Below are 21747 nucleotides of genomic sequence, written 5' to 3'. Positions count from 1 at the left end.
GAGTATCACACTAATATTATAAAGGTGAAAGTTTGTATGTGTGTGTGTGTGTCGGTGATTCTCAGATTTGGCGCAAATCACATATCAGGTCAAATAAAAAAATAATGAATGAAGTTACAGATGAGAATTGCATTACAAAAGAACTCTTGTATATTCAGCTACGGGTGCCCCAAAATTCAAAATTGTAACTACAAAGGTTACTTCAGAAATAATATTTTTGATATTAAAAACTCACCTCCTTCTGCGGGTAAAACAGGAGTCTCAGGAAAAATCGCTATGATTTTCAAAGAAGACGGTTTTAAACGAGCTCGAGTTTTTCACATATTAACATATACATCCTGAGAAGCAATTAAAATGCATTTTCACACGTACGAATCATTTAATTACGTCATAAAAAAATAACAAATGTTTGGCACAGAAAAAAAGTCATTACCTGCAACTGAGATGGCACCTCCAAAATATCCTTCTAGTATACATATTGCCTTCCGTTCTCCCCTGCCCTGTACTAAGCCATAATCAGTCTATCTAGGCATGTTGCGGAAAGTGGCCGTGCACTTGTAGAAAAAAAAATATTTACGCTTTTAGTGCCAAAACTGGTGTTTGGCACGACTTTTCACTCTTTACCTTCAACATCATTTTAGGACAAATAATTAGTTTTTCTTAATAATTTTATCTTCTTTCATGCACTAATAACAACATAAGTATGTAGTTTGATGTTCATATATATTGCATTTTAAAATACGACGTTAGACAATTAAAACTGCCAAAACCTCATTTACGCTCTATCATTACCGTAATTTTCCTTCCGTTTTTAAATTGAAGGTAATGATGTTGAATTGAAGGAGGTGATCAATTTTTCAGGAAATAATGTTGTTCCAAAATTGTGTAATTTTCTTCATATTCTTTGACATTAAATCACGTGACAAAATATTAATCTTCAGTAATTCTTTAACTTATCAGTTGAATTAGTAGCCCATATTGTTCCAAGCAATTTAGAAATAACTATTCAAAATTATTGCACCTCGTGGTATTTCAATATTAAATATAACCATCATATATCGATTTTAGAAACTACCATAGTGAAAAGAAATAGTCAAAAACGCGCGAAAAAAATTTAGCGCAGGCTAAAAACACAAAAAACAAACAAAAACGAAGAACTAAAGAAAGATCTAGAAAAATATGCGAAACGTAAAGAAGAATGATGGAGTCCTTTCATTCCTTCTTGGATATTAGGGCTACAGCAGTTGTTTTCTAGGTCTCCCTACCTTTGGTTGCTGCTTTGACATGGTTCCACGAGAATTCCATTCTTTTAAGGTCTGCTTCAATGGGCCTCCTCTAGGAGTTTGTTGTTCGACCAGGTCTCATTTGACCGCCAGGCTGCCAGGTAGGCACGTTTCAATAAATGCCGCTTGAGCAACGTTTTCTTCCTCTCTTCGCAAAATATGCCCGACCAATCACAATCGCCTCAAAGCTATTTCCTTATTAACTGGGAGTTGCTGGCATTTGTACCACAAGTCCTCATTTCTGATCGTGTTAGACCAGAAAATGCGGGGAATAACACTGAAACTCTTATTGTGGAAAACCTGAATTCTGTGGATTAGCGATATAGTTGTTTCCACGTTTCACACCTGTATAAGAAGACTGAATTTACAAGCGATTCAAACAGAGAGAGCTTTAGCTTTTATAATCCAGTTATTGACATCAGCCTTGGCACCGCCGCTAGGAGAAATGATGCTACCGAGGTTATAGAACTCCTCCACCTGTTTAATTGGTTTGTCTTCTAAATAAAATGGTTCTGAAGCAGTAGAACTTATCCTCATCTTCACTGTTTTCTTTGTGGTAATCGGCAGACTAGTTAAGGAACTTTGTCTTGTAGGTATTTTGATTTGGACTTAATGTATTCGAGTCAATCTGATATGAGAACAAGGTCATCCGCATAGTCAAGGTCTTCAAGTTGCCTACTGCTCCATGATATCCCTTTCGGACTATTGGTGACACGACGCATAACTTCGTCGATAAGCAAGATAAATAACAGTGGTGAGGAAGACATCCTTACTTAACTCTACGGATTATTTTGAGACTAAAGAAGAATAGAAAATCAAAACTCTTTGTTGACTCCAAGACAACAAAGAGTACAGAGAAAAAAAATACGTGAAAATTAAAAAAGCATATGAAAAAAATAAAAAGAAGTAAGCCGATTGAGAAAATACTGTTTAAGATAACAAAGGATTTAGAAGAAAATCATCCACAGAAAAATAATGTGCTCCTTGTGAACATACTACTCCTATAGTAATAAAAGATGTTATTTATTTGTCAAAACCTCTACAATTGACGTCAAGGGCTAGCTTTGTGTAATATACATTGTCGATGGTGTATGTCAATAATTATTAGGCTTTTGTTTCGACGGTTTGACGTGTTTTGGAATAAAATGGCGTATCGAAATGACCATGGTTATTAACTTCTTGTAGTACATTTCAGTGGCGACGAGGATGGGATTATATAAAAAACCTTTACAAGAAACTCTATCAGTTGAAACAAATAAAACGGAAGAAGTTTCCAGGAAAGCCAGGAATTCACCAAAAGTAAAAATACTTTCTGATGTACGTTTCCATTGGACTAATACTCCTTTCTTTATTAATGGCAGATTACCTCTTAAAGATAGTACGCGTACGACTGATACTGCTCATGTCTGAGAACATGCCCCAGATAACCGACCTTTCTGCATTTGATCGCCAAAATTAGGTCTCTATCTTTACTGATGCATCTTTGTCATTTTTATTTTTTGAACCCAACTTACTCGCAGTAATTTTCAGTAGCAGTTGCTTATTGCGCAGTACTTTTTTCATTTTCATGAATAATTCACGGGCAATTTCAATTCAGGTCTTTATTTCAGAATCTGGATCCCATTCTTCATTTACCCATGTACCAAGATATTTGTGCATTGAAACTCTTTAGAGTGTTGTACATGTGAGAGTTCTTATTGAGGTTTGTTGCAGTTTTCTTGATACTGTACATAAACTTAGTCTTTGAGAGATTCATGCTTAGACCCGACTTTCTGCTACATTTATAAACGCTATCTATTATTTTCTAAAGATCTTGGGAACTAGAAGCCAAAAAAACAGTATCATCAGCGTATCTAATATTATTTATATTTATTTGTTTACCTTGACATCCCATTCCTTATTTTCCAATGCTTCTGAGATGATAGCGTCTCAGTATGAGTTGAACAGAAGCGGAGATAAGATGTGTCCTTGTCATACCATATGGCCTACCGCTACTTCATCTGTTTCCTCAACTTCAACTATTACTGTCCCAGTCTGCCACCAGTAAGGGTTCTTAATGATCTTTATTTCCTTGCCAACGAGTTCAACATACTGCAAACGACGAATAAATACCACTTGATGTACACGGTCAAAGGCTTTCTCATAATCAATGAAGGAAATTCATACATCAGTTTGCATGTCTCTATATTTTTGGACTAGTACGTTTATAGCAAATAATGCTTCTCAGGTTCCAACACCAAATCTAAATGCAAACTGACTCTCATTGAAGTAGTTGTCACATTTATTTCTAATCCCTTAAGAGCTGATAAGTAGAAACATCTTTGGAACATGACTCATGAGGCTGATAGTGCGGTATTCATTGCATGTCTTAACATTCCCAAGATGTTGCAATGATTCCCTTGACATGTGTCTGCGAACATATTATTTTCTATAAATCGTTTTACAAATTCTTTTTGACTTCAGGGTCCACAAAAGGGTGGGTTTAACTTTATCATCAACTAAAATGTTTATATACGACACACATCGCAGGTCTACCATTTCTATGCAAATTAAAATAATCATGTTTTCGCTCATACTGTTCTATCACCAAACATTTGTTTTCGTGATAATATGCTCTCGCAGCATGATTATTTTATACATTTCAAGTAAAATTTATAGGTGATGATATGTCTGGAATAATATTTTTGTTAAAGTTTGCAATATTTCCGTTATTAATTCTGTTTACTTGATTAATAAGATGAAGAAACACGTTATTTTTTGAAAATGAAATATTGCTTCATTACCATCAGATAAACATCAACGCCTTCTCCACCAAAATCATTACCAGCACACTAGAAATCATTACCTTCAGTAACTGAAAATTTCAAATGCATATATCTCTGAAATTCATGGGTGCAATTTGATATAACTTGGTCATTCTTTTTAATTTTACCTATATTTTAGTTTAGTTCAGCAATTTTCACAATTTAAAAAATTCTCTTATTTTCTCCGATTTGCGCCAAATCAGAGAAGTACCCGTGTGTGTGTATGTTTGTTACTCCTTTACGCAAAAACTACTGGACGGGTTTGGCTGAAATTCGGAATGGAGATAGGTAATATCCTGGATTAGCACATAGGCTACTTTTTATCCCGGAAAACCAAAGAGTTCCCACTTCCCACGGGCTTTTGAAAAACCTAAATCCACGCGGACGAAGTCGCGGGCGTCAGCTAGTTATAAATACTAAGGTTTGTTAATTTAAAATAATAACGAATCGACGTGATTTTTTGGATGAACATACTTAGTTAAGGACTTAGAGAGTGACACTTACTTTTTATCCCAGAAAATCAGAGAGTTTCGGAAAATTCCGAGGAATTTTCTAAAACAAGGAAGGAAATATATGGAATATAGGTATATATTATAATAAATGAATGATGAATGAAAAATATGGAAGGACACCACAACAAAAAGGTATTGCTACAAAAAGTCACCGTGGATATCCTTTAGATTATACGGTCTATGATATCCATTGGTACACTTGGTAGTGTTCAGTATACGAACTTAATTAAGTTTCCGTGTAAGTGTAACAAGTGAAAGTGAAAACTTCTCGCGAACTCTCCCGTCAAAGTGAACTGAAGAACATTCATCGCCGGACTTACCTGTACTTACTTCACTAATGATACCTTAGACAGACTTGGACTTTATTTGTTAGGGTGGCTTCTCACAGGTCGTGATAGTACGAACTCCGTCGTTCTGTTTTTTATATAACAAGTTAGCTCTTGACTGCGAGTTCACCTGGTGGTAAGTGATTATGCAGTCTAAGATGGAATCGGGCTGACGTATAAAGAGGTATGGCACTTTTTTTATTGAACCCGTACTCCTTATCGATTTCTACACGGCACCGTACGGGGACGCTAAATCACTTAGCGGCATGGCTTTGCCGGTAAGGTGGTAGCTAGCTATGACCGAAGCTTCCCACCAGACTAGACCAGAGAATATTTTTAAATTGTAAATTCGCAAGTTGTCCATGCCGGAGTCGAACTTGGGACCTCCCACTTATAAGACCCCAGCGCTCACCAGATAAGGGCCGAATTTGGTCATGACAATTTTTTAAGGAATAAGCACGCCCCTTTCCCCCATCCCTTGCCTATGGATACGCTCTTTGGAAGAAAATTATATTAAAAAAAAATTTAATCACTTTTAAATTGAAAACAAAAATTAGTAAATAGGATCGTGTTACAACGAGCTATGGGAAGGAACCTTAAGGATATTTTGTTCAGCCGAACCTTGCTATAAAAGTCGTTTTATTTAACGGTGGGACTCTATGCCGGCTTTGAGAAGCTCTGGCTTAAAGTAAAAAGTGAGCGCGTTTATAAAGATTAAGGATAAACCGTTTTAATTGCTGCGGGCTTGATATAAAAATGTTTGAGACAATGTTTCTTGTTTACTTTAGATGTTGGGCTTCTGATTATAAACTAGCAGGTCCCGCTATATTGTGTACATTTTAATTATTTTATCCTTTTTCTAATATCTAGCACTCAATAGAAATTTATCCATATTAGTATTATAAAGAATAAACATCCAAATAGGTTAGTGGTTGAGATGTCCCCCCCCCCCCCCCCCCCCTATTCGGGACGTTGCGGGTTTGATTCCAGGTACCTTGTATTTTTCGAAAGTATATTATGTATTTTAAGCAATTAAATATCACTTGGCACAACATTGTAAGTAAATATGCATGCGTCTGAGTTCTTTTTAATGTTCTCAAAGGTATGTGAAGTCTGCCAATACACATTTGACCAGTGTGGACTATGGCCGAAAACCTTCTCATCCTGCGAGGAATTCTCAATAGTGTTGGTATGTTCCTGTAACAGATCGAACTAAATCCTAAGTGTTACTGTAAAAGCTCGAATTATGGTAACTCCTGATGCTGAATGACGAGACGAACATAGCAAATCTTCTAGCTAAGCCCATGTAAGAAAGTCAGTAACGATTTCTAACGTCGAATACAAACATAGGTAAAAGAAGATGTACCTACCCTAAAACTCAGAAAGTACCTAGTTACTATTATTTCTTTAAAATAGATCGGACTTTTAACGTTTACCTTGTAAAGCTTAGGGTTTACTGTAATGTTTTTAACCCCCGACCCAAAAAGAGGGGAACTATCACTTACCAACAAAAAAAAAATACTATCAAAATCGGTTCATATTATACGGAGTAATCGCGTAACTAACATACAAAAAAAACATACCGTCGAATTGAGAACCTCCTCCTTTTTTGAAGTCGGTTAAAAATGATTGTTATGGAATAGTGACCATCACCTATCGATAATAAAATCTCTAATATAATATGGATGTGACGCAAAATATTTTAGGATCCTGTGTCAAATATGTCCCGGGCAACATTAATCACGGACACCTGCGAGCCCCTGTCTGGTTATCGGGGTCGCATCGACCGGGCCCGTGAGGCCCGGGACTAATGATTCCTCGTTTGTAAGGGTAATTGCTATTTAAATCTTCGCTGTGAAAGGGTTATATCAACATAACGGGTTACGGAATATTATTTTAGGCTTCATTTTTTTGCGCCGTATAACCCAATGATATAGGAAACAAGTAGGTACCATAGATAATGTTACGTTGATATTACATGGCGTATGAAATCCGTTCTCGCTAATCTATGAAACAGAAGATACAAAATGCAGGAGAGTGAAAGAGATGTATCTACGAACGTAACCCAAATAAGTTTAGATAGTTTTAAGCCTTCACTTTAGACGCTTAGTTGTTACGTATCTATTTTAGTTTTTACTTAAAATAAGTACATGTTATATCATTGCTTCAACCAATTTTTATCAAAGTACATAATTAGGTACCTAGTGCCTAAGTAAGTTAGGCTTTGAGCTTTTTAATCTACTTGAAAAATATTTATTATTGGTAATCTGATAAAGAATAGATAAAGGTCTTCTGTGTTGTGATAACAGCTAATAACTGCTTACTCAAAGAATAAAACGGCTAAAAGAGAATGCCTACATTCTTTGCAACAATTAGTCGTTAGTTACTATTGACGAATATTTGTGTTAATGTTATATCCGATCATAAAATAAGCAAACAAACAATATAAATATTAACATACGTAATTTTATTATCTTAAACTCGCGTTTTTAATAACGGAATTTTTATTTGTCACAATCGCTTTTTCACGCAGAGATTCCATGATATCGTAAAATTTTATTCGCGCGGAGAAAAATTTGTATGAAATTTTTCATGGCATTTTTTTCATACAACTTTTAAAATGCTCGCCGCCAAATAAGTGCGTTAAATTTAGACACAAAATAAACCTGTCAAAATAAAGTGCAAGCATTTATCAACAAGTGAGACTTGGCTCAGTTTCATGTGCGAGTTAGGGGATGTAAGGTCTTTTTGGAGGCTATTAGGTAGAACAAGGGTAGAACTCAACCTTGTATTTTGCCAGTAGGTATTATAGTACAGTAGAGTTTTATTTTTTTGAAGACTACCTTGACGGCGACCTCACCTGGTGGTAAGTAATGATGCAGTCTGATGGAAGCGGGCTAGCCTTGAATTAATATGACAGTTTTTATTAAACCCCATAGCTCTAATCAGTTTCCACGCGTCATCATACCTTAGCCACAGTCATAGACTGAACAAACTTGAGAGACAGAATTCTCAAACTGACACTACCTTTCTATGTGGCAAAAAGTAGTAGGTATTCATCATCATCATTTCAACCCATAGTCAGCTGAGAATAGGTCGCCTCTCAGAATGAGAAGAGCTTAGGCCATATTTTTCTTTAATTTTGTGTCCATCTTAAACTGCATTATCATCACCTACCACCAGGTGAAATAGCAGTCATGGGCTAGCTTGTGATCGATAAAAAAATTAAAAACAAGCGCTTGGCTGCAATCAGACCTGCTGGTAAGTGATGATGCAAGCTACAGTGCTCTTGCCTAGAAGATGCCTATTCGCTCTTAACTTGAAGGTACCTATTTTAAAAGTGGGGGGGGGGGGGGGGGAAATGAAGGAGGAAGGGCATACCATATTATCCTCGGTTTCATAGTCCAGTAAAAAGTTATAAGCTGTATAACTATACAAGAGAACTTTGTCAAATAAATTGTAGGCATTGACTTGTAGCTCTAAAATTGAATTTGTTACACCCAGAATAAAATATTCAAAAATCGTGACACGAAATTAATATTCGCAACAAGTGTGTTTTGGCACCGACGAGTTTACGCTTTTTGGCCAAAAACGAGAAACTATAACAAAACTTTTGATGCTAAAAGTCGATTACTGTGGATTCTCAGTACCTAATACTTTTTATTTGGATTCAAAAATATTTGTATGAAGTTTTGTCAGTGACTCTTCCATCGTTTCGACATGGCATGCAAAAGCAGCATGCTTTTAAGGTTCCGTACATAAATGGTAAAACACCGGCCAAGTGCGAGTCAGACTCGCGCATTGAGGGTTCCGTACTCGGGTATTTTTTAAAATATTCGGTTTCCGTTTTTTGCCATTTGACTACGGAAGCCTAAAAAGTATGACTCAGTCCGTTTGTCCTTCGGTCCCACCTTCTCACTTCAGTAACTAGGTAAGTACTAATACTATCGTAGGTATGTTTAAATAATGCTTAGCCAATTTTATCAGTAAGTACCTACCCATATTATAAATGCAAATTTGTGTTGGTTTATTGGTTTTTCCTTCAGTTACATCGCAACAGAGCAACGGATGAACATAATTTTTTGCATGGGTACATTTAAAACCTGGAGAGTGGCATAGGCTACTGTTTATCCTGGAAAATCGAAACATTCATTCCAGGGGATTTTTAAAAACCTAAAACTACGCGGACGAAGTCGCAGGCGTCATCTAGTAAAATCATAAACGCCAAAGTGTGTCTGTCTGTCGGTCAATCAGCTATTTGTAACATTTTTCACGGTTCATCTATTTATTAACTCGAAAAATTAAAGTATTCCCACGGGTCAAAGTATTAAAGTACTTATTGAAATACTTAAATTGCGACGAAGTCAGGGCCATCATCTAGCATCAGTGTAAAATGAAGACACTGAATGCCTTTCACAGCTGTCTTCTCAAAGCATCGATCTCAAAAAATTCCGAATTCTATTTTCGGATCCTATCACCCTAAAAAGGTTTCTAGTAGTCGTAAAGGTTGCTTCAACAATGATTGATATCTGGAGTGGGCGGCGCGCAGACAGGGCGTCGCAAAGCCGTCTGGCGAGAACGGACGCACGCACGCTGCGTGAACTGAACTGCCTTTGTGGCCCTTACGCTACTGAAACCAGAGATTTTTAGTTGTAAAGGTTGCTTCAATAAAGATTTATATCTGAAGTGGATCGCTCGCGTTCTCTACATAATCAAATGCTTTAAATAAGTCTCTGTAAGTTTTTTAAGTAAGTTTCTTTATAAAAAAGAAATTTTTCTTTATATTAATTAATTCTTTAAATCACACTTAGCATAATATGCTGATACTAAAGGGGGAGAAGAATGAGATTAGGATCTTCAAATATTTAAACTAAATCCTATTTTTGGATTTGATGGCAGTAAAAGGCGCAGACGGCGCGTCGTAAAACCGTCTGGCGAGAGCATAGACGCACGCACGCTGCGTGTACTGCCTTTGTGACTGATACGCCACTGAAACCAAAGATTTCTATCATAATTTAAAATATCCTTTATATCCTAATATATATACTAATAATAATAATATATCCTAAATAAGCGTGTTTACGTGCTTTTGTTATCTTATGAAGTTGAATGCATTTGAATGGTTATGACTTGAAAAATAAAGGATTTTCATTAAAAATTTCACCCCCTGTTTAACCTCCGTAGGGGTCCAACTTCCAAAAATCCTTTAATATATCCTATTTAATATATCCTAAATAAGCGTGTTTACGTGCTTTTGTTATCTTATGAAGTTGAATGCATTTGAATGGTTATGACTTGAAAAATGAAGGATTTTCATTAAAAATTTCACCCCCTGTTTAACCTCCGTAGGGGTCCAACTTCCAAAAATCCTTTCTTAGTGAGTGCATATGTCATAAAAAGAACTTCATATTTCTTACCACAGCAGTTTATGCTTTTTTTTTAATTTAAATAGACTGGAGCTTGACTAAATCAGACCTCTTAGCAAGTGATGATGCAGCCTAAGATGGAGCACGCTTGCCTAGAAGTTGGCCATTCACTCTTGAGTTGAAGGTACTCATATTAAAAAAGGAAGGAAGGAATAAACTATGCTCAGTATTCTACACTAGATTTGTTTAGTGAAATGGACTAATTGGGTTGTCGTTTTAAGATCTCCCGGGATATGGCCAACTCCCGGTTCATGCCATTTCGCTGCGTTATAATCACACTAATATTATAAAGGCGAAAGTTTGTATGTGTGTGTGTGTGTGTGTGTGTGTGTGTGTGTGTGTGTGTGTGTGTGTGTGTGTGTGTGTTACTCCTTCACGTAAAAACTACGGGACGGATTTGGCTGAAATTTGGAATGGAGATAGATAATATCCTGGGTTAGCACATAGGCTACTTTTTATGCCGGAAAATCAAAGAGTTCCCACGGGATTTCGAAAAACCTAAATCCACGTGGGCGAAGTCGCGGGCATCGGCTAGTATTATATAATAGAAGAAAAAATACACGTAGTGGCCCAACCTGAATAAACTTGAAGCCCGTAAACGGAATCGAAACCCGATGATAGTCTCGTATAAATATGGCGATAAGTCTCGACTTTGTAACTAAGCAGTAAAAGTTGTCTGCCCTACATTCTGTTAGGTACTTACAGGTTCAAGAAAATAAATATCCCTTTGTGCCTTTTTATAACAGCACACACTTTTTTTGGTGTTGAGGGATGATTCATCATGATCAAACCATCTCCCACTACTGAGAATGAATCTCCTCTCAGAATGAGAAGGGTTAAGACCATAGACTGCCACGCTCGTCCCGTGTGGATTAGGAGACTTCACACACCTTTGAGATTGGTGTGGAGAACTCTCAGGCATATAGGTTCCCTAATGATGTTTTCCTTCACCGTTCAAGCACGTGATATTTAATTGCTTAAAACGCACGTATTAATTAACCCGAAAAGTTAGAGGTGCGTGCCCGGGATCGAACCCCGACCTTACAAACAAAAGGCTTATTCTTCTCATTCTGAGTGGAGATCCGTGTTCAGTAGTGGGCCAGCGACGGCTTGATAGGGATGAAGTTTAAAATGATATTTATAAAACGAAGCACAACATAAATAGAGACAAATTCACTACCACGCCACGGCGGGTTTATTTATATCAACAATTCCAAAGATATTTATAGGACTGCCATTTTATCTGGTATTTTTATCAGTAGAGAAAATCAAGCAAACAGCACTTCGCTTCAAGCAGTACAAGCTCAGCCGTGCTTTATGGGTCAGAAACGTAATTTCTCATTCTTGTTTAACTTAAATAAAATCTTTCTTTTGTTGACAAAGTTTTACAAACAGCAAATTGCAAAAGTTGAATGCAAGAAAAAGAATAGATAAATAAAATAGTGTACACTGTGTACTGGAGTCAGAGAGGTGTCATAGTTGTTATCACTAGAGCAGCAATGTCTTGCAAAATGTGATGTGTGTCTTGCAAAAGCTAATGACTTGGCAAGCGCGGAGGTTTCTCCGCGCGTCCCTCTGACTAGCAGAGGGCACAGTGGAGAAAGCAAAAGACGGGACGCAAGCGACGTGGGTGGGATCGCCGCCTGACGCCCCAGTAGAGGACTCAGGGCGATCAGTCTGTTGTCACCCGCTCTGGTGCGGGGCGTCCTCTCCGCCTCCTACCCCGATTGCCATCTTAAGCTGTCGCGTACTATACGTGTCTTTATTTCACCATAACTTGGATTAATGCCGTATCGTTAGAATCCTTACTGCATCCCAATTCCCAGGTGACACTGGTCATGAATTTGCAAAAATTCAATATGAAGGCTGTATGGCATCATTTCCAAATATGAATTTGTTACTTTTTTATTAGTTCGTTTTTGGCAGGGTTGTCATGTTTTTTTTTTTTTTAATTAAGATTTGATGCTTTAAGCATGAGATTTGGTGTTCTATTGTCAGGTTAACTCAATGATTGTAGTCACGAGACTGGAGACGTTAAAGAAAATTGATGGATATTTTATTTATAACGGAAGCGATCCCGGCAGCTGAGATTAAATCAACATCCAGCAAGCGAGAAGCTAGCAAATAAATAAAGCTGCAGTTTAAACTAACATAAAATGACAACAGCCATGTATCAGGGGTTGTGCTCAGCAAAAGTGAACGTGAGGCACTTCGAGGCGGCGGCTTATCAAGATGGCCGTCGCCCGCCATTTTGCGTTTTCGGCGGAACGGACGTGCATTTTGTTGGCTGACTTTGAAATACGGCGCTTATTTTAAATTCTTGTACCGTATCGATAGTGCGATTATGTAAGGGATAAAATTGGTCTTAGAGTGGATTTAGACAATTATAAATAACTAAACCGGAATCATTTGCAATACGACTCGCGCGCCGCCTATTGTGCGTTAATAGTACCTACTAAGCATGTGAGAATCCTTCCTGCAAGTCACAATAATAGCTGTGCAAAGTTTCAAGTCATCGACAGTTCAACAATTTTTGTATTCCTACGGTTCCCTCAACGATTAGGACATGGAAAGGTCTGAAATTCGGTCATTCAATATCCCAGCTTTGGTCTAACACCAAGCATCAAAATCTACTCCTTTACAAGGTGTTATCAGAACGCTAGCAAAAACGAAGACAGGTGATAGTACCTACTGATGATAACTGATAAGGTACCACAAAAAAAAAACGCCCAAAAAATAGTAAAAAGTCCTATATTTTATTAATTTCACAATATATTGTAAAACATCTGAGTGACGCTAGAGGTCAACGAAAGTTATGTAAATAGGCCACTCGGAGTAAATGCTGCGTAAGTAGGGCATTGATCCAAGTTTTGGACACTATACATTGCGGGTTAGAAAAATACTAAATCACTAAAACTACAAGATAAGGCAAATGGTTATTGGCATTGGATTGTGTTTAGGTAGTAGGTATAATAGTAACCCTAAATTTTTGCTAGCATTCTGGCTACACATTGTATTGAACTTGTTACGGAGCAACGCAGGCGGTAATGGATGCGCCTTGCGAGGGAAAACGTACATCTCTCGGTGTTTCAGCAAGGCGGCCACCACTCAACTTACCTTTCCCCTACTCTATTATAAAACTGTCTCTGTCAAAAATATTCGAAATTCAATTCGAAAACATAGGTTCGTTTGTGATTGGTTGCTGCTTCAAAATGGTTAACGGCCACTGAGTTCTTGTCTTTGTCATTTGTATGAGATTACGTAAACGAGAGAGCGCCAGAACCTTGTACTAACCTCTTTCCGTGGATCGAGTATAGTAATCTATCTTGACATCTTAGGCGGGCAGTAACCCTACAGCATCAGGATTAAGGAGTTGGATCCAGATTTTTTTTTTTACAACCACAGAAACTTCTACTGTTCATTAAAAATAATTCAAATTGGTCCAGAAACCTTGAAAAAAACGGGTTGGATTGAGAACCACCGCCTTTTTGGAAGTCGGTTGAATAAATAAAAATACCACTAATAATAAAAAAATCCCAACCTTTTTTTTCGCAAATAATACAATTTGCTAATTTATTTCAGAAACAGTTTTTCTAAAATTTGCTTATTTATTTTTCATAAAAAAAAACTAGGAACCCAAAAAACGTCAATTGTTTTGTTTAATTATGAATTAACTTATCTAGCACACACTCAAGTGTCAAAATAACACAGCATTAACTAGAGTTGTCATAAAATTGAGTTTAGTCGGTAACATATTACTTACCATACACCGAAGCCAATCCAATATGAGAACGCGTGTCCCATGGGAACTGCCATAGGCCTCCGTAAATTATGTAAACAAAGGTGCGATTTATTGCTTATTACAACGCGAGTCACCGAAAACGGATATCTGTATGGGGGATAGGTCTCACAAATTTTGCTGTCCCCCAGGATTCTAAGAACATTGCAAGAACATGTTACATGTTCTTACATACCAATAACGGGTACCTAACCTACCTTCCTACCTATTCCTATTCCTACCTATTCTCTGAGTTTTGAGGGCAAGGCGATAATTCTATAATTTTGTCTGAAAAACTACTGGACGGATTTGGCTGAAATTTGGAATGGAGATAGCTTATACCCTGACTTAATACTTAAGCTACTTTTTCTACTGTAAAATCAAAGAGTTCCCGCGGTATTAGAAAAATCCAGACGGAAGGAGTCGCGGGTATCATCTAGTAATCCATCACTGATGACATATTATGTCATCACTGTCAACACGCACTGATCGGAAAACATATCCTTTGATTATCCATACTAATAAATGCGAAAGTGTGTCTGTCTGTCTGTCTGCTACCTTTTCACGGCCCAACAGTTTAACTAATTGTGACGATAATGGTACAGAGTTAGCTTATATCCCGGGGACGGACATACGTTACTTTTTATCCCGGAGAATCAAAGAGTTCCCACGGGATTCCTAAAGACCCATCCGCTCAAGCGATTTGTATGAAATTTGGTACTGAGGTAGCTTGCGTCCCTGTTATTCACATAGGCAACTTTTTATCCCGGAAAATCAAACAGTTCCCACGGGATCTTTGAAAACCTAAATCCACGCGGACGAAGTCGCGGGCATCAGCTCGTAAATAATAAAAATACAGAGGTATTTTTTTAAATTCTCCAAATAAAACACCTGAAAATATTTCCACGAAAAATGAAACAGTGAATCAGCATTCACGAACTAATAAACAAATGAGTCGTGAAGTGAAGTGTAAAGGGTATCCTCATAACAATTACTCTCTTTGCGACAAACGATATAGAAGTAATAAAACGTTCGCAATCCCGCATATCTCGAATGCCTCGAATTTAACGTTCTCTGTCCTTAGTACGACTCGCCAACGTTGATCGAATATCGAATATTATGACGAAGTAAAAAAAAATCCTTTAAATTCCTTTTTCTCAGTACTATTGCAGAATACTTAATAGTACAATTTGAATATTTAATAGTAGAAAGGATAAGTTCGTAAAGACGTTTAAATAAATAGCAACGCAATAAAGTCCAATTTAGCTCGCAACGGCTTAAAAGTTAATAAATGCCTCTCTTTCTATTGCGTCACCCGTATCCTTTCTCTCTCTCTCTCTCTCTCAGGAAACATATTAAGAGCTACGCGAGTACCTCAAAAGAGCTCGCCGTCGCCGTAGGTATGTTTATCGGATAACGTGACCAAGTGAGCCTGGCCTTTATGTTTAACGATGTGTTGTGGATGAATATGAAACATAAAATAGGTAGCTTTATTTTGCTTTGACGTTATCAATGCTCGAAATATATTTACGTTATCGAAAAGTAATAACTCGCACTAAGCCTTCAGAAAACGCTTCGAATTCCCGAAACTTACCGAAACTTGCCGAAATTCGGCGAAACTTGCCGACTTTTCCGGTGTTCCGAATTCCTGCGACGTGTGGTCTCGTTGTATGCACCGTGAAAATATACGATGTGTTTTATTGAAAATAACTGCTGCCGTTCCCACGGGATGATTAATGCGTTCAAATTAAATAAGAATGAATTGCTTCTGGTACGTGTGCTTTGCTTTGTAGAGAAGTGAATTCAAGTTTCTGAGTAAAGTCAATGTAGTGCATATTTTTGTTGGCGCTTGTTTAGGCATATTTATTTTATACGAATAAAAGTATAAGCACCTTTGAAACCAATCCAGTCCACTTAATCCATACACTACTTAACACGGGTCTCCTCTCAGAATAAGAACGCTTTGGACCATAGACGCATTGACAGATTTAACACACCTTTGAGAACATTATGGAAAACTTTCAGGCATGCAGGTTTCCTCACATTTTTTCCCTTCTCGGTTAAAGCCAGTGATATTTTATTATTGAAAACGCAAGAAGTTAGAGATGTGTCCAGAATCGAGCTCCGAATAGGAGGCTGGCAACATCTTAACCACTAAGCTATCACTCTTTGATTGCGCAAAGTGTTGCGTACAAATAATGAGGTAAGGTATACTTTATAGTTGCTGAGTTAAAGTTATTTTTGCTAAGTATTAAAAATAGAAAACTTTATGAGATAAATAAATAATCAGTTAATACCATCTTTATTTATTTGATACACAATCAACATTTTCAGCAACTAAGTAAATAATGGAAACAGCCCATAACTTCGTGTATCCATAAAACGACCAGTGCAAGAAACAAACCACCTAAACTGTCCGTTGAAATTATTGTACGTTTAACATTAATATCCAAAAGCGTCGCGCGCGCGCACGTGATACGTCTGCGTACGTTTACAATCGTAGGCTATTCGCAAAGTAACGCCTGTTTCTATCCAACATTTTTCTAAGAATTACTAAATAGAAAACTATAAGATCAAGAAACAATTAATACTATCTTTATCTATTTTCATGTTACATATTGACATTTCCAACAACTAAGTATATGTATAATATAAGCAACTCATAGCTACATGTATCCATAAAACAACGAGTGCAAGAAACAAACCACCTAAACTGTCTGTTGAAATTATTGTACATTTAACATTAATATATTCAACGGCGCCGCGCTGGTGTACGTGATACGTCTACGTACGTTTTCAATCTTAGGCATGAACGATACGCGCCGCGGAATACAGTAGAGTTAAATATGGCGCCGAATATAAAGTAAACCCTATTTAATATCATTGAATACCTACCTACCTACGTACATGATCACACTAATATTATAAAGGCGAAAGTTTGTGTGTGTGTGTGTGTGTGGTGTGTGTGTATGTGTGTGTGTGCGTGTGTGTGTGTGTGTGTGTGTGTGTGTGTGTGTGTGTGTGTGTGTGTGTATGTGTATGTTTGTTACGCATTAACTACTAGACGTATTTGGCTGAAGGAATGGAGATAGATAACATCCTAAATTAGCACATAGGCTACTTTCTATCTCGGAAAATCAAAGAGTTCCCACGGGATTGCGAAAAACCTAAATCCACGCGGGCGAAGTCGCGGACATCGGCTAGTTTCATTATAATACGATACACGTAATAAGGGCGAATGAGTAAGAGCACTACTTTGTACAATAATGATTTAAAGAATGTGTAAATAATACACATTTTTAACTAAGTAGCCTGCAAGGAGTGTTATATTAATAATAATTACTAGCATATTTTTTGTGGAAAATAAATAATCTGAAAAAAAAAAAGTTTTAAAGGTAGCCGTTCCAAATAAAACACCATTAATTTTTTATTTTATTTATTTATTTAATTTATCTTTCTTATCTGTTTTAAGAAATTAATAAATATAACTTGTTTTAGGGTTCCTCCATACTGTTCCAAAAGGTGTGTGAAGTCTTTTAATCCACACTTGGCTAGCGTGGTGAACTATGGTCTAAACGTTCTCATGCTGAAATCTGAGAGGAGATCTGTACTCAGTAGTGGGCTGGCGATGGATTGAAATGGTGATGATGATCATTTGAAGAACACCATGACAAAAATGATAGCGTTTGTTCAAACATTGTAAAAAGTGAATGTTTTTACTAAAAAAATTCGGCGTTCTGTCAATCAAAAAGCAAACATTCTTATCGGGCGCATGTACACGTACACCACCTGTTGGTTGTATTTAATTAAGTACATAACACATTATCACAGTTCTGATAACAGTTAACAATGACCCAGTATCAGAAATACGGTTACAAATATAATATGTGACGGTTTCAGTTTCAACGTTTGAAACTTCACTGAAAAAAAATCGCAAACCCGGTAAATGGTAGTGTTTTAAATGCGATATGGCGGCCTAGTATAAGTTTTCAAGTTTACTAGCATGACATATGCATTTAGGGGGTTTTGTCAGATTTATGAGCGATAAAACATCGTAATTTGACATTTCCAAACCATTTTGGCAGATAAGTGATAAAAAAAAAACGGTGGTACACGTCTTTTAACTTGAACTGTCCTGAAATGTGATTCGCGTAGTGTTTAGTGCTATTTAGTGATTCCAAGAATGTTTTCAAAGATGTGTGCGATCTATTTAAAACAACTTTAAATACTTACACATTTTAGCAAATACTTGTATCAAAGTATCTAAATAACAGGTGTGTACTATTGAATACTATTTTAAAATTACACGTGCCATATTTTAAATATTTACTCAAAATATTGGACTATTTATTGACTGGATCCTCAATAATTTAACAATGATGTTAAAACCACCTCAAATAGTTTATTTTATCGATAGGATTTTGTGCAATTTTATATTGTCGGAACTAAAAATTAGTAAATATTGTGAATAACTAAAAACGTAAACTGTGTTATCTGGATAACCAATATTATCAGTACTAAACCGATAAAATAGTGAGTATCGATGCAAGTCAAAAGTTGCCAGTTAAAAAAAGATGGTTGGCAGTGAATATAATCTGTTTTCTTTTCAACCAATTGGCGGTTCGTATCCTTTATTGTCTGTGGCCTTCGAGCGGTGACGTCAAAAGAGATTTTTATATCAAACGATAAATTTGACGCTAAAGTTTTACGAATAAAAACGGAAAACGGAGATTGCTATTTTAATCATACTGGTTCTTTGTGAAGCCCATAAAATTATGACGTTTGATTATTAACAGAGAAATAGGCTTACCTTCTAAGGGTTCCGTACCCCAAAGGCGCGAACGGGACTCTTATTAATAAGCCTCCACTGTCTATCTGTCTGTCTGTCAGTAGCTCATAAACTCTCTGACCAAGTGCCAATTTATCAGACCTCACACACATTCGAGAACATTATGAAGAAATCTCAGGCATGCAGGTTTCCTCACATGTTTTCCATCGCCGTTAAAGAAAGTTATATTTAATCTCTTAAAACGCATATATTCGTAGCTCCGTAAAGTTACTTGCGTTGGATCGTATGTCAGACTTTCCGAATAGGAGGCCAACGCATAAATGGACGTAAACGTAGGTTGACTGATGTATTGGATAGTTAATAAACGGTTACTGTTTACAATAACCTGTGAATTATATTAACGCTGTCGTGTCGTTACCGCAAGCAGAGAAGGAGCCGGAACGCAACAAAAGGAAGAGTGAACGATGTTGCCATTAAATAAATTGATTGCGTCATTGTTATCTATGCGATAATGGAATGGTAATCGATTGCGCGATAACAATTGCTCGATTTCGATTCGTTTATGTCGATTCCTAATTAATCGCTGATTAATTGGGCGTATGAACGGTTTGGACGGATATAATGAGGCGGATTTCATTTATGCTTGCTTTTAGTTTTTCGTTTGTTTTGAAACCCCTTTTTTTTTTGGAAGTGTTCGCATTGTCTTCGTATAAAAGGTCATGTTAGGTTTCTTTGTTGACTGTAAAAAAAAAGTTTTGGTTCATTAATTTACACCTTACGGTTGAGCACATAGACAACAGTGTGGAGTTCGGAGTTGAGAGTTCTGTATTTTGCTTGCTTATATTTTGATCGTCGCAATCAACTACTTTTGTGTGCAGTGTGAATGAAGTTCATAGTGAATGCAGAACTCTATAGACCATTTTGTTAAATGACACAATAAAGAAATATTAAAAAAAATATATACTACTTATTGTTCCTTGTGTTTTATGGATTTTGGCATAGTAAAGTTTGCTTTAATCCAACTTCTCTGAAAGAAATCTCTTGGACCACATGTAGTGTCATCAATTTATGGGAAACGAAATTAATCAAAATGCTCATTTAAAGTTATACTTATGGTAGTAAGACCGTAATTATAGTAGATCCGTACAGCCTACAGGCGCCGCGCGAATATTATTTCATTAACAGAAACAATTATATCGCGGTCGCGCCACAGTCCGCGGTCGTGGAGCTGTGGTGTGACTCAATTAAACATAAACCCAGCTTTTGTGTGAACCGCGTGCGTTTTAATAAGGACTAAAAATTTTAACATACCAAACCAAAGTTGTTTCAAACAAAACACGAGCTCTACATGTTGTTAGTAACACTAATGCTAATGATACTGCAATGTCGAGCAATGATTTTAAGATGACTCCCTGCCCATTTTGTAGTAATAGTAACGTTTCTGAGTACACGTGTCACAAGCTAGGAAATTATAAGCTATTTTGTAAGAAAAGTTACGAGACTCGCCACAAACGTTGTCACATCTAGTGGTTGCTGCTTTGCGTGTCTGGGTCTCCACAGTATTGCCTGTTGCAGAGTAAAAAAAATATGTCGCACTTGCAAACCGAAGCATCACTTCTTGTCACACTTTCCCAACTATCTTTGGCGAATTTCAAAATGGCTGCCAAGCAAATTTAATATAATTAACAAGTACATAGTGTCATATCTTGGACAATGGTATGGGACCCTTAGTGCGCGAATCCAACTTGTGCTTGACCGGTTTTAATTAAATATTTATGTCCCTAAATATTGCCATATCACGTCAGTATGGCTGTAGCATTAAAGTCATCACCATCACGACAATGCAGTCGCGAAAATCACCTAGTCTTAAATATCCAGTGAGCTAGAGGGAGTAAACCGAGGTTACAATAAGAGCACTCAGTATAAATCGGCGCATAATAAATCGGGCAATATTAGAGCAGCAGTAACTCGGGCGATACAGAGCGCGTGGGAGCACGTACGGGCCGCCTATCATGTCGCGGCTACAAACATGGTTAGCTAATATGCGTTTTATTCTTGTGCGGTAGGCGCGGGTGGGTACTGTTAGCAAAAAGCACCATATTTTATTAATGAACAAGTGTAAATTAAAAATTTATAACACCCCCGACAAGTGAAGGTTACAGTAACTAGAAAAGAGCTGATAACTTTCAAGCGGCTGAACTGATTTTCTTGGATTATAACTAAGAAAACTCTCGATCAAGCCACCTTTCGAACAAAAAAGAAACTAAATTGAAATCGGTTCATTAGTTTAGGAGCTACGATGCCACAGACAGATACACAGATACACACGTCAAACTTATAACACCCCTCTTTTTGGGTCGGGGGTTAAAAAAATTATCAACCTTCTATACACAAAATACTATTAATACTGTTCTTTGTATTTCCTAGTTTTAACTTTAGTTGTAATTTTGTAGTTTTAACATTCAATGTTTTTTTTTATTGTGTGTTATAATTTGTGAGCGAATTAAACTTTCATTTATTTATTTATAACTGATCCTCTACAGAACTGACTGAGCACGGGTCTCTTCTTGAAATGAGAAGGGCATAGACCAAAGCCAAGTGTGGATTGGCAGACTTCAGATATTTTTTTGTTAACATTATGGGGAACGTTGGGGAAATGAGTTTTTAAGGGGCAAGACAATGTGTTTGGGGAGTTTCGTCGATCGAATTCGATCAGTTAGTTAGTGAGAAGTAAAATCCTATACTAATCCTGCTGGTTGTAGAGTCTATGATACTATAATGTTATCATAGTTGAGACCAACCCACTTGCCTAACATTAATTTCAGACAC

The 21747-nt window shown here is 36.9% G+C and overlaps 2 long non-coding RNA genes across 2 annotated transcripts in view; one reads left to right on the top strand and one right to left on the bottom strand.

Annotated features, from left to right (window-relative positions):
* Positions 1–4643, top strand: part of LOC123872763 — a 27491-nt gene extending 22848 nt beyond the window's left edge. Inside the window, exons 2-3 of the long non-coding RNA XR_006797537.1 lie at positions 2291–2301; positions 4633–4643. This is a non-coding gene — a long non-coding RNA (uncharacterized LOC123872763). The remainder of the gene's footprint in view (positions 1–2290; positions 2302–4632) is intronic.
* The window catches only part of LOC123872764, a 23018-nt gene extending 1271 nt beyond the window's left edge, over positions 1–21747 (bottom strand). Inside the window, exons 1-3 of the long non-coding RNA XR_006797538.1 lie at positions 21733–21747; positions 13460–13463; positions 4108–4114 (exon numbers count right to left, since the gene is read on the bottom strand). This is a non-coding gene — a long non-coding RNA (uncharacterized LOC123872764). The remainder of the gene's footprint in view (positions 1–4107; positions 4115–13459; positions 13464–21732) is intronic.

Source organism: Maniola jurtina, chromosome 15 (assembly GCF_905333055.1).
Source record: "Maniola jurtina chromosome 15, ilManJurt1.1, whole genome shotgun sequence".
Classification (NCBI taxonomy): domain Eukaryota; kingdom Metazoa; phylum Arthropoda; class Insecta; order Lepidoptera; family Nymphalidae; genus Maniola; species Maniola jurtina.
The sequence above is the reverse complement of the archived record's forward strand: the minus strand, read 5'-3'. Positions and strand labels throughout refer to the sequence as shown.